Source organism: Zea mays, chromosome 3 (assembly GCF_902167145.1).
Source record: "Zea mays cultivar B73 chromosome 3, Zm-B73-REFERENCE-NAM-5.0, whole genome shotgun sequence".
NCBI classification, from domain to species: Eukaryota; Viridiplantae; Streptophyta; class Magnoliopsida; order Poales; family Poaceae; genus Zea; species Zea mays.
The window spans coordinates 6,536,747-6,554,223 of NC_050098.1; positions in this window are offsets into that span (position 1 = coordinate 6,536,747).

The window sequence follows — 17,477 nt, forward strand, 5'->3', positions numbered from 1 at the left end:
TGTGTTTTGTCAAGACTCCTCTATAGCCACTTGGCAATTATTGTGCTAACACTTAACCAAGTTTTTGTGGCTTAAGTTTCAAGTTTCACAGGATCACCTATTCACCCCCCCTCTAGGTGCTCTCAATTGGTATCGGAGTCGTTCTCTTCAAGAAAGGGACTAACCGCCCGAAGAGATGGATCCTAAGGGCAAGGGAATTGTGATCAATGACAAGGAGAAGGAGTCATTTGTCAACGAGCCTAAGGATGACAAGCCTACCGACTCGGGCTCGGGCCACAAACGCAAGGATGGGAAGAAGAAGAAGACAAGGCGCATCAAGGAGATCGTCTACTACGACGACAGTGATGAGTCCGCTTCTTCCCAAATGGACAACGACGACAACGACTACGAGAGAAGGAAACCGGTTAATTTGAACTTTTCTTTTGACTACTCTCGTATTCCGCAAAGTACAAACGCTCATTTGCTCTCCATTCCACTTGGAAAACCTCCTCACTTTGATGGAGAGGACTATGGATTTTGGAGCCACAAAATGCGTAGTCACATGTTCTCTCTCCATCCAAGCATATGGGAGATTGTGGAAAGTGGAATGAAATTTGATAGCTCGGATAGTCCTATGTTTATCAATGAACAGATTCATAGAAATGCACAAGCTACTACTGTGTTGTTAGCTTCTCTGTGCAGGGACGAGTACCATAAAGTGAGCGGCTTGGACAATGCCAAGCAGATCTGGGACACCCTCAAGATCTCTCATGAGGGGAAAGACGTCACCTTACTCACCAAGATGGAGTTGGTGGAAGGCGAGCTTGGAAGATTTGCGATGATAAGGGGCGAGGAGCCAACCCAAACATACAACCGGCTTAAGACCCTTATCAACAAAATAAGGAGCTACGGAAGCACACGATGGACGGATCACGACGTCGTCCGCCTAATGCTAAGGTCCTTTACTGTACTTGATCCACACTTGGTGAACAATATTCGTGAAAATCCTAGGTACACCAAGATGTCGCCCGAAGAAGTCCTTGGGAAATTCGTAAGCGGGCGAATGATGATCAAGGAGGCGAGATACGTGGACGACGCGTTGAATGGTCCAATCCAGGAGCCTCAACCCATTGCTCTCAAGGCAACAAGGAGCAAGGAGGCACTACCTAGCAAGGTGGTGCAAGTTGAGGCGGCCGGGCTCAATGATGAAGAGATGGCCCTCATCATCAAGCGCTTCAAGACGGCGCTAAAGGGTCGCAAGGGACAGCCAAGCAAGACCAAGACAAAGGGGAAGCGTTCATGCTTCAAATGCGGTAAGATTGATCATTTTATTGCTAACTGTCCCGATAATGAAAGTGACCAGGAACAAGGGAGCAAGAGGGAGAAGAAGAAGGCATACAAGAAGGCTAAGGGCGAGGCACACCTTGGCAAGGAGTGGGACTCGGATTGTTCGTCATCCGACTCCGAAAATGAAGGACTCGCCGCCACTGCCTTCAACAAGTCATCTCTCTTCCCCAACGAGCGTCACACATGCCTCATGGCGAAGGAGAAGAAGGTATGTACTCGAGACAGTACTACTTATGATTCTTCTAGTGATGATGAGTCCAGTGATGAAGAAATAGATTACTCTAGTTTGTTCAAGGGATTGGATAGAACTAAAATAGATAAGATCAATGAATTGATTGATGCCTTGAATGAAAATGATAGACTCTTAGAGAAACAAGAAGACCTTTTATATGAAGAGCATGATAAATTTGTTAGTGCACAAAATTCACTTGCTCTAGAAGTCAAAAGAAATGAAATGCTTTCTAGTGAATTGTCTACCTGTCATGACGCTATCTCTAGCTTAAAGAGAATTAACAATGATTTAAATGCTAAACTAGAGGTAGCAAATAAATCTAACTCTTGTGTAGAACATGTTGTAATTTGCACTAGGTGTAAATATTTTAATGTTGATGCTTGTAGTGAACACCTAGATTATATTTCTAAATTAAATGATGAAGTAGCTAGTCTTAATGCCCAACTTAAGACTAGCAAAAGTGAATTTGATAAATTAAAATTTGCAAGGGATGCCTACACGATAGGTAGACACCCCTCAATTAAGGATGGACTTGGCTTCAAGAGGGAAGCCAAGAACTTGACAAGCCATAAGGCTCCCATCTCCGCCAAGGAGAAAGGGAAGGCCCCTATGGCTAGAAATGCTAAAAAGAACCATGCTTTTATATACCATGATAGGAGACAATCTAGAAATGCTCATAGGAGTTGTAATGCTTATGATGTTTTTGATTCTCATGCCATGTTTGCTTCTAGTTCTTCCTATACGCATGGTAGAAATATGTTTAGAAGAAATGTTGTTCATCATATGCCTAGGAGAAATGTTATCAATGTTCCTAGGAAAGTTAATGAACCTTCTACAATATATCATGCTTTAAATGCTTCCTTTGCTATTTGTAGAAAGGATAGGAAGATAGTTGCTAGAAAATTAGGGGCAAAATGCAAGGGAGATAAAACTTGCATTTGGGTCCCTAAGACAATTGTGGCTAACCTTGTAGGACCCAACAAGAGTTGGGTACCTAAGACCCAAGCCTAAATTTGCCTTGCAGGTTTATGCATCCGAGGGTTCAAGCTGGATTATCGACAACGGATGCACAAACCACATGACGGGGGAGAAGAAGATGTTTACCTCCTACGTCAAGAACAAGGATCCCCAAGATTCAATTATATTCGGTGATGGGAATCAAGGCAAGGTGAAAGGATTAGGCAAAATTGCAATATCAAATGAGCACTCTATATCTAATGTGTTTTTAGTTGAGTCTCTTGGATATAATTTGTTATCTGTTAGTCAATTATGCAATATGGGATATAATTGTCTATTCACAAATGTAGATGTGTCTGTCTTTAGAAGAAGTGATGGTTCACTAGCTTTTAAGGGTGTATTAGACGGCAAACTCTACTTAGTTGATTTTGCAAAAGAGGAGGCTGGTCTAGATGCATGTTTAATTGCTAAGACTAGCATGGGCTGGCTGTGGCATCGCCGCTTAGCACATGTAGGGATGAAGAACCTTCACAAGCTTCTAAAGGGAGAACACGTGATAGGTCTAACCAATGTAACTTTCGAAAAAGATAGACCTTGTGCAGCTTGTTATGACCACATCAAGACCTTTGGAGATGCTTCACATGGACCTCTTCGGACCCGTCGCCTATCTAAGTATAGGAGGAAGTAAGTATGGTCTTGTTATAGTTGATGATTTTTCCCGCTTCACTTGGGTATTCTTTTTGCAGGATAAATCTGAAACCCAAGGGACCCTCAAGCGCTTCCTAAGGAGAGCTCAAAACGAGTTTGAGCTCAAGGTGAAGAAGATAAGGAGCGACAACGGGTCCGAGTTCAAGAACCTTCAAGTGGAGGAGTTCCTTGAGGAGGAAGGGATCAAGCACGAGTTCTCCGCTCCCTACACACCACAACAAAATGGTGTGGTAGAGAGGAAGAACAGGACACTCATCGATATGGCGAGGACAATGCTTGGAGAGTTCAAGACCCCCGAGCGATTTTGGTCGGAAGCCGTGAACACGACTTGCCACGCCATCAACAGGGTCTACCTTCACCGCCTCCTCAAGAAGACGTCATAGGAGCTGCTAACTGGTAACAAACCCAATGTGTCTTATTTTCGTGTATTTGGGAGCAAGTGTTATATCCTTGTGAAGAAAGGTAGAACTTCTAAGTTTGCTCCCAAAGCTGTAGAAGGGTTTTTATTAGGTTATGACTCAAATACAAAGGCGTATAGGGTCTTCAATAAATCATCGGGTTTGGTTGAAGTCTCTAGCGATGTTGTATTTGTCGGGGACCATAATTAGGGGTACCCTCAAGGCTCCTAATTCTTAGCTGGTAACCCCCATCAGCATAAAGCTGCAAAGGCCTGATGGATGCGATTAAGTCAGGGATCAGTCCATTCGAGGGACTCGATCACGCCTCGCCCGAGCCTAGCCTCGGACAAGGGCAGCCGACCCTGGAGGATCTCCGCCTCGCCCGAGGCCCCCCTCCAGCGGCGAACATATTTCCGGCCCGCCCGAGGCCCTGTCTTCGCCAAGAAGCAACCCTGACCAAATCGCCGCACCGACCGACCAAATCGCAGAAGCATTTAATGCAAAGGTGGCCTGACACCTTTATCTTGACGCGCGCCCCTCAGCTGACAGAGCCGAAGTGACCGCCGTCACTTCGCCGCTCCATTGACCGGTCTGACAGAAAGACAGCACCGCCTGTGCCGCTCCGACTGCGGTGCCACTTGACAGAGTGAGGCTGACAGGCAGTCAGGCCCGGCCGCAGGCACCATAGGAAGCTCCGCTTCACCCGACCCAGTGCTCGGACTCGGGCTAAGCCCCGGAAGACGGCGAACTCCGCTCCGCCCGACCCAGGGCTCGGACTCGGGCTAAGCCCCGGAAGACGGCGAACTCCGCTCCGCCCAACCCAGGGCTCGGACTCGGGCTAAACCCCGGAAGACGGTGAACTCCGCTCCGCCCGACCCAAGGCTCGGACTCGGGCTAAGCCCCGGAAGACGGCGAACTCCGTTCCGCCCGACCCAGGGCTCGGACTCGGGCTAAGCCTCGGAAGACGGCGAACTCCGTTTCGCCCGACCCAGGGCTCGGACTTGGGCTCAGCCCTAGAAGACGACGAACTCCGCTCCGCCCGACCCAGGGTCGGACTTGGGCTCAGCCCCAGAAGACGACGAACTCCGCTTCGCCCGACCCCAGGACTCGAACTCCGCCCTGGCCTCAGCCAACGGCCTCCGCCTCGCCCGTCCTAGGGGCTCGGACTCGACCTCGGCCACGAAAGACGGACTCGACCTCGACCTCCGAGGAGCCTCCACATCGCCCAACCTAGGGCGCGGGCCGGCCACGTCAACAGGAGGCGCCATCATTACCCTACTCCAAGCTGACTCAGGCTACGGGGAACAAGACCGACGTCCCATCTGGCTCGCTCCGCCAGATAGGCAATGATGGCGCCCCGCACGCTCCCTGACGATGGCGGCTCTCGGCCCCCTTACGGAAGCAAGAGGACGTCAGCAAGGACTCGACAGCCCCGACAGCTGTCCCTCCGCCAGGCTCCAGCGCTCCTCCGACGGCCACGACATCACACAAACCGGGCGCCAAAATCTCTCCGGCCGCCACGATGGCGTGTACTTAGGGCGCTAGCTCTCCTCCGCTAGACATGTAGCACTCTGCTACACCCCCCATTGTACACCTGGATCAACTCCTTACGCCTATAAAAGGAAGGACCAGGGCCCTCTTAGAGAGGGTTGGCCGCGCGGGGACGAGGACGAGACAGGCGCTCGCGTGAGGCCGCTCGCTCCCTCTCCCGTGTGGACGCTTGTAACCCCCTACTGCAAGCGCACCCGACCTGGGCGCGGGACGAACACGAAGGCCGCAGGATTTCCACCTCTCTCACGTCCATCTCCGGCCACCTCACTTCCCCCCTTCGCGCTCGGCCTCGCGCCGACCCATCTGGGCTGGGGCACGCGGCGACATTTCACTCGTCGGCTTAGGGACCCCCCCGGTCTCGAAACGCCGACAGTTGGCGCGCTAGGTAGGGGCCTGCTGCGTGTTGACGAACAGCTTCCCGTCAAGCTCCAGATGGGTAGTCTCCAGCAACCTCTCTGGCCTGGGACGGTGCTCCGTTTCGGGAGCCTTGAGTTCATGTCCCTCGACGGCAGCTACGACATGATACTCTTTCCACCGCCGGGCGACAGCGACAATGGCGGCCGACAGTCCGCCCGCCGGCGGCGGGATCGACGACGTCTTCCCCGCGTGGTGGAAGAACAACCCTCGAGCTCGCCCCGTCCTCTTCCCCGCCGACGGAGGAGGAGGCGGGGCAACCAAGGCCAAGCAGGAGGCAGCGCCTCGTCGGCTGTCGAGCGAGTCGACAACGCCAGCACCCCAACGGGGGGCGCGCCGGGCATCGACCTCGCGCTTGAGACGAAGACGAGCGCTGTCTCCCGCGACACGCCAATCCCGAGCAAACGGACGACACCAGCACGCTCGCGAAAGGCTTGCTGGGTGTCACCCTCGTACCTGAGACGACGGTGCAGTCAGTCCCCGACGTGACTTCATCACCGCCCGTCGACCAAGAGGTACCGACCGATTCCCATCCCATGCCTTTCGGATTCAGCCTCGACCCGCCTGGCGGCTCCGCTTTGGCGGACGCTCTCGCAGAGGCGAGTCCGAACCCTCTGGGGTTTCGTATGCGGTCACCTTGGGACCGACTGACGGACGTCTCGACCTACGGGCCCTCTGGGTCCGAGGAAGACGACGAGCCCAGCTTCTGTTGGGATTTCTCCGGACTTGGCAACCCCAGTGCCATGCGGGACTTCATGACCGCATGCGACTACTGCCTTTCCGACTGTTCCGACGGTAGCCGTAGCCTCGGCGACGAGGACTGCGGCCCGAGCCGCGAATGTTTCCACGTCGATCTAGGGGGTCCCTCCGAAGGCAACCATCTCGGCATGACGGAGGACGGTGATCTCCCTAGGCCGGTGCCTCGTGTTGACATCCGACGGGAGCTAGCTGTGGTCCCCGTTCCGGCGGGGGGTCACGACCCATAGCTCGAACAAATCCGCGGGGTGCAGGCCAGGCTCGACGAGGGAGCAGGAGCGCTTGAGCCAATCCGCCGGGACGTCGGGCAGGCATGGGCGGGCCAACCTCCGGCCGGAGAAATGCGTCATCTGCCCCAGGGCTTCCAGCACCGCATCACCGACGATGTCAGGGTCAGGCCGCCACCCGCATCCAGTGGGGTCGGCCAGAACCTGGCTGCAGCAGCAATGCTCCTTCGCGCGATGCCGGAGCCATCAACCACCGAGGGGCGGCGAATCCAGGGAGAGCTCAAGAATCTCCTGGAAGGCGCCGTGGTCCGGCGGGTCGAGAGCTCCGCCTCCCGAAGGCAGGGGTACCCCTCGGAACATCATGACGCGACTTCCCGATTCATGCGGGAAGCCTCGGTCTACACCGGGCGCACGCGCAACACAGCCCCTGCGGCCCCGGGTCGCCTCGGCAACGAGCACCATCACCGCGACCGTCGGGCCCACCTCGACGAGAGGGTGCGCCGAGGCTACCACCCCAGGCGTGGGGGACGCTACGACAGCGGGGAGGATCGGAGTCCCTCGCCCGAACCACCCGGTCCGCAGGCCTTCAGCCGAGCCATACGACGGACGCCGTTCCAGACCCGGTTCCGACCCCCGACTACTATCACAAAGTACTCGGGGGAGACGAGACCGGAACTGTGGCTCGCGGACTACCGTCTGGCCTGCCAACTGGGTGGAACGGACGATGACAACCTCATTATCCGCAACCTCCCCCTGTTCCTCTCCGACACCGCTCGCGCCTGGTTGGAGCACCTGCCTCCGGGGCAGATCTCCAACTAGTATGACCTAGTCCAAGCTTTCGCCGGCAATTTCCAGGGCACGTACGTGCGCCCCGAGAATTCCTGGGACCTCAGAAGCTGCCGACAGCAGCCGGGAGAGTCTCTCCGGGACTACATCCGGCGATTCTCGAAGCAGCGCACCGAGCTGCCCAACATCACCGACTCAGATGTCATCGGCGCGTTCCTCGCCGGCACCACCTGCCGCGACCTGGTGAGCAAGCTGGGACGCAAGACCCCCACCAGGGCGAGCGAGCTGATGGACATCGCCACCAAGTTCGCCTCCGGCCAGGAGGCGGTCGAGGCTATCTTCCGAAAGGACAAGCAGCCCCAGGGCCGCCCATCGGAAGATGCCCCCGAGGCGTCAACTCAGCACGGCGCCAAGAAGAAGGGCAAGAAGAAGTCGCAAGCCAAACGCGACGCCGCCGACGCGGACCTTGTCGCCGCCGCCGAGTACAAGAACCCTCGGAAACTCCCCGGAGGTGCCAACCTCTTCGACAAGATGCTCAAGGAGCCATGCCCCTACCACCAGGGGCCCGTCAAGCACACCCTTGAGGAGTGCGTCATGCTTTGGCGCCACTTCCACAGGGCCGAGCCACCCGCGGAGGGTGGCAGGGCCCGCGACAACGACAAGAAGGAAGATCACCAGGCAGGAGAGTTCCTCGAGGTCCGCGACTGCTTCATGATCTACGGTGGGCAAGCGGCGAACGCCTCGGCTCGGCACCACCAGCAAGAGCGCCGGGAGGTCTGTTCGGTGAAGGTGGCGGCGCCAGTCTACCTAGATTGGTCCGACAAGCTCATCACCTTCGACCAAGCCGACCACCCCGACCATGTGCCGAGCCTGGGGAAATACCCGCTCGTCGTCGACCCCGTCATCGGCGACGTCAGGCTCACCAAGGTCCTCATGGACGGAGGCAGCAGCCTCAACATCATCTACGCCGAGACCCTCGGGCTTCTGCGTATCGATCTGTCCTCGGTCCGGGCGGGCGCTGCGCCTTTCCATGGGATCATCCCCGGGAAGCGCGTCCAGCCCCTCGGACAACTCGATCTTCCCGTCTGCCTCGGAACACCCTCCAACTTCCGAAGGGAGACCCTAACGTTCGAGGTGGTCGGGTTCCGAGGAACCTACCACGCGGTACTGGGGAGGCCATGCTACGCGAAGTTCATGGCCGTCCCCAACTACACCTACCTCAAGCTCAAGATGCCGGGCCCCAACGGGGTCATCACCGTCGGCCCCACGTACAAACACGCATTCGAATGCGACGTGGAGTGCGTGGATTACGCCGAGGCCCTCATCTGTAACACCCGGTTTTAAGGAACAAAGCCGGGTGCATCTCATACATGCGCCAAGAAGACAACATATATAATAACAGAGTGTATAGAGATAAATGTCATAAATCATCAGAGTATTTATTACATAGCGGAAGACTTATTACAAAATGAATGATAAATATAAAACGAACTAAGGATCGTCGGCGCCAATGTCGACTGAGAAACGCCACCTAGATCAGATCATACTCCTCGCCTTGTGGCTCCTCCTGAACCACCTGTTCTTCTCCTGTGGGGGGGGGGGTGTGAGACAGCAAGTGTGAGCTCACATACGTTCATAGCTCAACAAGTCGTGGGGAATAATGTGGCATGAACTCACCAAAGGTGGGAGTCCATGAAGTGTAAGGCTAATCAATGAAGTGAAGGCTGAGGCTGAGCATTGCTTTTATAAGTTGGTCAAAATTTTATTAGCAATTACTAAGTGTAAGTAAATACCAAACCTTAATAATAATAAAGAACAGTAATAGTAAAATAATCCCAAATGCGATGCAAATGTCAAATTGAATTTAAGTTCCATAATTAATCATGTGAGGGTCCGAGCCGCTCATGACCGTGAGCACGGCTAGTATACTAGTTTTACACTCTACAGAGGTTGCGCATCTTTACCCACAAGCCGTGTTACCCATCTGCCAAGGGGTCATGAATCCCATACACCTCTACCAAGGAAGCGAGGCAGGGTAACACTACGAGGCCTTTACAAAGTTCCACTAGCTTCAGACTACCCGCTACAGTTTATAGGAAGTTCCAATGCAGGGTTCCTGGCTGACCGCCATCGCAGCAAAATCAACCAGGGACCTCCCTACACTGACCACTCCCCTACTGCCCTTGCCCCTTTCGGGTAAGGTAGCCCTCCACTAGCTTCCTAGTTAATCAGCCAAGGGCGTCCCATTAAACCCTTGTGGTAGCACTGTTTTCCCGGGTGGTCGCTCCATGTTCCCATTAATTTAATGATCTTAACATGAACAGTAATAATAACAAGATAATAATAGAATAATCATGAATAGTGTATCTCCATACCCAATCCACATAAAGCAATAGCAAGTACTACCCAAAAATGTTTCAGGGGTGAACAAGGTATAGAGGTAATCAAAACTGGGGTAACATAATGGCTCCCATCAAAATTAACCTATGCAGATCATTAAAATTAATAAGAACATGGCTGGGAAAAGTAAGTGATCAAGGGCACAACTTGCCTTCCACGAGCTCCTGCTCAGCAGTCTCTACTTGTTGAACCTCAGGTTCCACAGTGGCTTGCTCGTCTACTCGCATCAACACAATACATACATAGCATAACATAAATTAACATTACATCAAACATGCACATATAATATACAGTAATAAACTAGACATTAAAATATGATCACAGGAACTGGAATCATTAAATTTGGAGTTATATATTTTAAGTTATGGATTTTCTAAGGTTTTATGCATTTAATACAAGATTAAGTGAAAGAATAATTTTAATGTGTTTGTCATGTCAGAACAGAGGCACTAATACGTAGACAATATTATTACAAAAATTTAGGAACTGGAATGAAGTGATTTGGAGTAAAAATGGATTTTCTATGGTTTATACAAGTTTCTAGATTTGTTTTTGTATTAAAAATGAATTTCTGATATTATTTCTCTGTTTTTAAACTCCTCTGGACTGGGCGCTAAAATATGAAAAGTGCAGGGGTCTCGGTGCAAGTGTTACCGAGACACAGAACAACATCCGCATGGACGGCGGGTTGAATACTGGAAACCAGGGGGTTTATTTTGTAAATGTCACGAGGTCGAAGGGGTATCGGGCTTTCAGGACCGCTCGATCCCGCGCCTACGGCTAGGATTAGATCTTACTATCGCCGAAAGGGGTACTCCATCGGCGCCCTTGGATCGAGATCCAACGGTCCGGATATTATGAACCCGAGATCACGCTGCAGCTCTCCGATTCCCATCGTGCGGCCCGGATTGCATCCCGGCCGAAGGGTTATCGTTCCTCTAATCGGAGCCGTTCAACAAAAGATCAACGGCTCACAACTCTCTCCTACCTCTCGATCCCCTCCGATGGCTCACCGCGCCATGCCGCGGCAAAGCCCTCGCCGGAGCGACCCAATTCGCCCACCCATGAGTTGATTCGCCAAATCAGTGGGTGCAAAATGAAATTAGGAAGATAGCGAACACAGAGGTGGGAGTTTTACCGAGGATTAGGTCACCGGGAGGCCTGCCCACGGCGCACGGCGGAGGTCTTCACTACGGCGACGAATTGAGCTTGCGCAGGACACCGGCGGGGGAAAATTGACGGCGGCCGAAGCTTTGCCGCGCCAAGCAAGTACCCAGGCTCTAGCGCAGAGGACTAATCGCGGTGTGGATGAGGGCAATCACGGCGGCGGTTCTTTCACTCGGCAACAATGGCGGGTGGAAATTTGGAGAAACAGGGGCAGCCGAAGGAACCAACGAGTTACCAGGATGTGGGGAAGTCGTCCGCTTTTGTAGCCAGCGCGAGACGGAGTCAAGCCACGGGGAAATCGGGTGACCCAACGGCAGCTCCGAGGTGTTCGGCGTGGACCGCAAATCCCGTGGAGACGATGACTGGGAGGGTTTGAGGCTTGACTGACGAGTGGGCCAGTCCGGCAGAGAGGGACACCCACGGATGGCAAACCCTGAGCGGCCGGGCCCACCGACCAGCCAAACGGACGAGCGCGCGAGAGAGGCTGACAACTGGGGAGTGGGCCGCGCGTGAGCAATTCAGAGGTGGGCCGAAAGCTGGTCTGCGGCCCAGGTAAGACCTCTTCCTCTTTTTCTTTTATTTCTACATTTCTTTTCTTTCTTTTCAAATCCCATTTGTATTCAAATTTAATTCAAACCTTTGGGGCTCAATTTATCCTTAAATTGTATTGTAAAATCAAGAGTACCAACTTTGGAAATATTTTTAGATATATATTATTTTTATCTTTATATCTTTATATATTTTCTCTTTTTTCTACTTATATAATTTCTTTTATATTCTGGATTCCACTTTGGGACTTTAATATTTTCCTTTCATATGATTTCTTATATGGTCACAATATGCACACAAAAATGAAAACCAGCATGATACATATTTTAGTGGCTTTTATCTTATTAATTATTTGTTTTTACATAGGGTGTTCACATGTGATGATGCATAAAAGTCAAACTCACATATGGATGAAGTGAAATTGTGTCCCCTTTTATATTATCTCTTACAAATTACAAATTGGGTATTACAAATCCTACCCCCCTTAAAAAAAATCTCGTCCTCGAGATTTAGGAAGATCTAGGGAAAAGGTGGGGAAAATCTATACGAAGCTCTTCTTCTCTTTCCCAAGTTGCTTCATCTTCACCGTGGTGACTCCATTGAACTTTACACATCTTTATAACCTTATTCCTTGTAACTCGAGTCAAAGTATCCAAAATCTTGATGGGGTACTCAGCATAAGTCAAATCTTCTTGAACACTAAGGTCTTCCATTGGTAATTGCTCCTCAGGTACCCTGAGACATTTCTTCAGCTGAGATACATGAAATACATCATGAACATCCGCAAGATGATCCGGTAACTCCAATTGGTATGCAACCTCTCCCACTCGCCTTAAGATTAAGAAGGGTCCAATAAAGCGAGGGGATAACTTTCCTTTGACTTTGAATCTTCTCATACCCCTGAGCGGTGACACCTTTAAGTAGACATAATCTCCCTCCTTAAACTCAAGCAATCTTCTCCGGGTATCAGCATAGCTTTTCTGCCTGGATTGTGCAGTTCTCAAATTCTCCCTTATTTGCTGAACTTGTTCCTCTGCTTCTTGTATAATCTCAGGCCCAAACATCTGCCTTTCACCAGTTTGATTCCAATACAAGGGAGTCCTGCACTTTCTACCATACAAAGCCTCAAACGGTGACATCTTCAAACTGGCCTGATAGCTATTATTATATGAGAACTCAGCATATGGTAGACTCTTATCCCAACTACCACCATGCTTAAGAGCACAAGCTCTTAACATATCTTCCAGCACTTGGTTGGTCCTCTCAGTCTGCCCATCAGTTTGTGGATGGTAAGCCGAACTAAAATTCAATCTTGTATCCAATGACTCGTGTAACTTCTTCCAATATCGAGAGGTAAACTGTGATCCCCGGTCTGACACAATCTTCTTTGGTACACCATGCAGGCAAATGATTCGTGCCTTGTACAACTCCGCCAACTTGGCTCCTGAATAAGTGGTCTTTACCGGAATAAAGTGGGCTACTTTAGTTAGCCTGTCCACAATCACCCATATGGAATCATATCCAGCAGACGTGCGGGGTAATCCAACAATGAAGTCCATGCCAATCTCTTCCCACTTCCACTCAGGTATCTTCAGTGGATGCAATAGTCCGGCTGGCCTCTGGTGTTCAGCCTTAACTCTTTGGCATACATCGCACATAGCCACATGTGCAGCCACATCTCTCTTCAAACCATACCACCAATACTTTTGCTTCAAATCTTGATACATCTTGGTGCTTCCAGGATGAATAGAATAAACTGAGTCGTGTGCCTCCTTCAATATAGTTTCCCGAAGAATATCAATATCGGGAACGCAGATCCGATTCTTGAACCATATGGTGCCTTGCTCATCCTCTGTAAACTCTGGGCCTCTACCCTCTGTTATTAGATCCTTGATCTCTTGAATTTTGGCATCACCAATCCGACCTTTACGAATCTCTTGCTCCAAGGTAGGTTCCAATTCAATGGTAATTCCTTCTGTATGTGTAACAATTCCCAGGTTGAGTCTCTCAAAATCTTTGGCCAATTCATCGGGTAGCTGGACAACAAAAGCGGAGTGAACATGTTCCTTCCGACTCAAGGCATCTGCAACCAAATTTGCCTTGCCTGGGTGATAGTGAATCTCCAAATCATAATCTTTAATGAGCTCCAACCAACGGCGTTGCCTAAGGTTGAGATCCTTTTGAGTGAATATGTACTTCAAGCTCTTATGGTCCGTGTATACTTGGCACTTAGTTCCCATAATGTAGTGTCTCCAAATCTTAAGTGCATGCACAACGGCAGCTAGTTCCAAGTCATGAGTGGGGTAGTTCAGTTCATGCTTCCGCAACTGACGAGATGCATAGGCAATCACATGTCCTTCTTGCATGAGCACACATCCAAGTCCTTGGCCACATGCATCACAGTAAATGTCAAATCCCTTCTGCAGATCTGGCATAATCAATACTGGAGGTGACATCAATCTCTCCTTCAATTGATCAAAACTCTCTTGGCATTTCTCATCCCACTTGAATTCTCTTCCTTTCTCCAAAAGCGATGTCATGGGCTTAGCAATCTTAGAAAATCCTTCAATAAATCTCCGATAATATCCTGCGAGTCCCAAGAAACTCCGAATCTCCGTAACTGTAGTGGGCACTCTCCACTCCATTATCTCCTTCACTTTAGCAGGATCCACAGCTATTCCTCCATTAGAAATAATATGACCAAGGAATGGCACCTTGTCAATCCAAAACTCGCACTTGCTGAACTTAGCGTAGAGTTGATTATCTCGTAACTTCTGTAGCACCAACCTTAGATGTTGTTCATGATCACTTTCATTCTTAGAATAGATAAGAATATCGTCGATGAATACCACGACGAATCTGTCCAAATACTCCATAAACACCTTATTCATCAAATTCATGAAGTAAGCTGGTGCATTGGTTAGTCCAAATGACATAACAGTAAACTCATATAATCCATATCGAGTTGAGAAAGCCGTCTTGGGAATATCCGATGGTCTAATCCTCATCTGATGGTAACCGGATCGGAGATCAACCTTCGAGAATACTCTAGCACCTCTCATCTGATCAAATAAATCCTCAATACGGGGTAATGGATACTTGTTCTTCACCGTAACATCATTAAGAGATCTATAATCCACACACATTCTTTGTGATCCATCCTTCTTCTGTACAAACAGTACCGGTGCTCCCCATGGTGAGGAACTCGGACGAATGTAACCAGCCTCTTGTAACTCCGTCAACTGCTTCTTAAGTTCCTTCAACTCCTCTACGGACATCCTATATGGCCGTTTAGAAATAGGGGCGGTTCCAGGTAAGAGATCAATAACAAACTCAACTTCTCTATCAGGTGGCATCCCTGGTAACTCCTCTAGAAAGACATCCGGAAAATCTCTAACTGCATGGATGTTGCCACCCACAAACTTCTCATCTACTAAGAATGCCACTAGTCTGATGGTGGTAGTTACTGCAACTTCACTTCAAATCTTTGTCCTTTGGAACTGGTGAGTCCTACAGTTCCCTTAGCACAGTGTATATACTGCCTTTGCCTTTCTTAACCATGACATACCAAGGATCAAATCTATACTGCTCTCTTCTAACAGTATAGGGGTAGCACATTTGGGTTAGGAATATAGGGTAAGAAAGGAAGAATTGTAGACAAGGCAAGTAATTACGAGAAATGTTACTGCGGGGGATTTATTAGCTAAGTAGATTAGTGTGTTATCCACTAAAGCTAATGCATTACCTTATGGTGGAACATGCTAAGATGCCCAACTATACTATTTCAATCAATCAAAGAAGCAAATCAGACATTGATCATCAGAACAATCAATCAATATTTTTAATAGAGAAAATAATTTTAATTTTTTTTTGTCTTAGGCCTCCTATCTCCTAAGAAGGTCATAAACGTAAGATTCCAAGGTGTGAAATCCATCTTGTCTCAGAGTAGAAAAGATAAGATTAATCAGAGTAGCATAGCAAAAGGTGAGACAAGATCAAGATGAGATGAGTATAGAATGAGTCAGAGTAAGGTAAGTAGAAAAGGGTCTGTCCATTTCTATCTAGGTTTCGTCCTACAGTCAACATTTCCTCTGATACCACTTCTGTAACACCAGGTTTTAAGGAACAAAGCCGGGTGCATCTCATACATGCGCCAAGAAGACAACATATATAATAACAGAGTGTATAGAGATAAATGTCATAAATCATCAGAGTATTTATTACATAGCGGAAGACTTATTACAAAATGAATGATAAATATAAAACGAACTAAGGATCGTCGGCGCCAATGTCGACTGAGAAACGCCACCTAGATCAGATCATACTCCTCGCCTTGTGGCTCCTCCTGAACCACCTGTTCTTCTCCTGTGGGGGGGGTGTGAGACAGCAAGAGTGAGCTCACATACGTTCATAGCTCAACAAGTCGTGGGGAATAATGTGGCATGAACTCACCAAAGGTGGGAGTCCATGAAGTGTAAGGCTAATCAATGAAGTGAAGGCTGAGGCTGAGCATTGCTTTTATAAGTTGGTCAAAATTTTATTAGCAATTACTAAGTGTAAGTAAATACCAAACCTTAATAATAATAAAGAACAGTAATAGTAAAATAATCCCAAATGCGATGCAAATGTCAAATTGAATTTAAGTTCCATAATTAATCATGTGAGGGTCCGAGCCGCTCATGACCGTGAGCACGGCTAGTATACTAGTTTTACACTCTGCAGAGGTTGCGCATCTTTACCCACAAGCCGTGTTACCCATATGCCAAGGGGTCATGAATCCCATACACCTCTACCAAGGAAGCGAGGCAGGGTAACACTACGAGGCCTTTACAAAGTTCCACTAGCTTCAGACTACCCGCTACAGTTTATAGGAAGTTCCAATGCAGGGTTCCTGGCTGACCGCCATCGCAGCAAAATCAACCAGGGACCTCCCTACACTGACCACTCCCCTACTGCCCTTGCCCCTTTCGGGTAAGGTAGCCCTCCACTAGCTTTCCTAGTTAATCAGCCAAGGGCGTCCCATTAAACCCTTGTGGTAGCACTGTTTTCCCGGGTGGTCGCCCCATGTTCCCATTAATTTAATGATCTTAACATGAACAGTATTAATAACAAGATAATAACAGAATAATCATGAATAGTGTATCTCCATACCCAATCCACATAAAGCAATAGCAAGTACTACCCAAAAATGTTTCAGGGGTGAACAAGGTATAGAGGTAATCAAAACTGGGGTAACATAATGGCTCCCATCAAAATTAACCTATGCAGATCATTAAAATTAATAAGAACATGGCTGGGAAAAGTAAGTGATCAAGGGCACAACTTGCCTTCCACGAGCTCCTGCTCAGCAGTCTCTACTTGTTGAACCTCAGGTTCCACAGTGGCTTGCTCGTCTACTCGCATCAACACAATACATACATAGCATAACATAAATTAACATTACATCAAACATGCACATATAATATACAGTAATAAACTAGACATTAAAATATGATCACAGGAACTGGAATCATTAAATTTGGAGTTATATATTTTAAGTTATGGATTTTCTAAGGTTTTATGCATTTAATACAAGATTAAGTGAAAGAATAATTTTAATGTGTTTGTCATGTCAGAACAGAGGCACTAATACGTAGACAATATTATTACAAAAATTTAGGAACTGGAATGAAGTGATTTGGAGTAAAAATGGATTTTCTATGGTTTATACAAGTTTCTAGATTTGTTTTTGTATTAAAAATGAATTTCTGATATTATTTCTCTGTTTTTAAACTCCTCTGGACTGGGCGCTAAAATATGAAAAGTGCAGGGGTCTCGGTGCAAGTGTTACCGAGACACAGAACAACATCCGCATGGACGGCGGGTTGAATACTGGAAACCAGGGGGTTTATTTTGTAAATGTCACGAGGTCGAAGGGGTATCGGGCTTTCAGGACCGCTCGATCCCGCGCCTACGGCTAGGATTAGATCTTACTATCGCCGAAAGGGGTACTCCATCGGCGCCCTT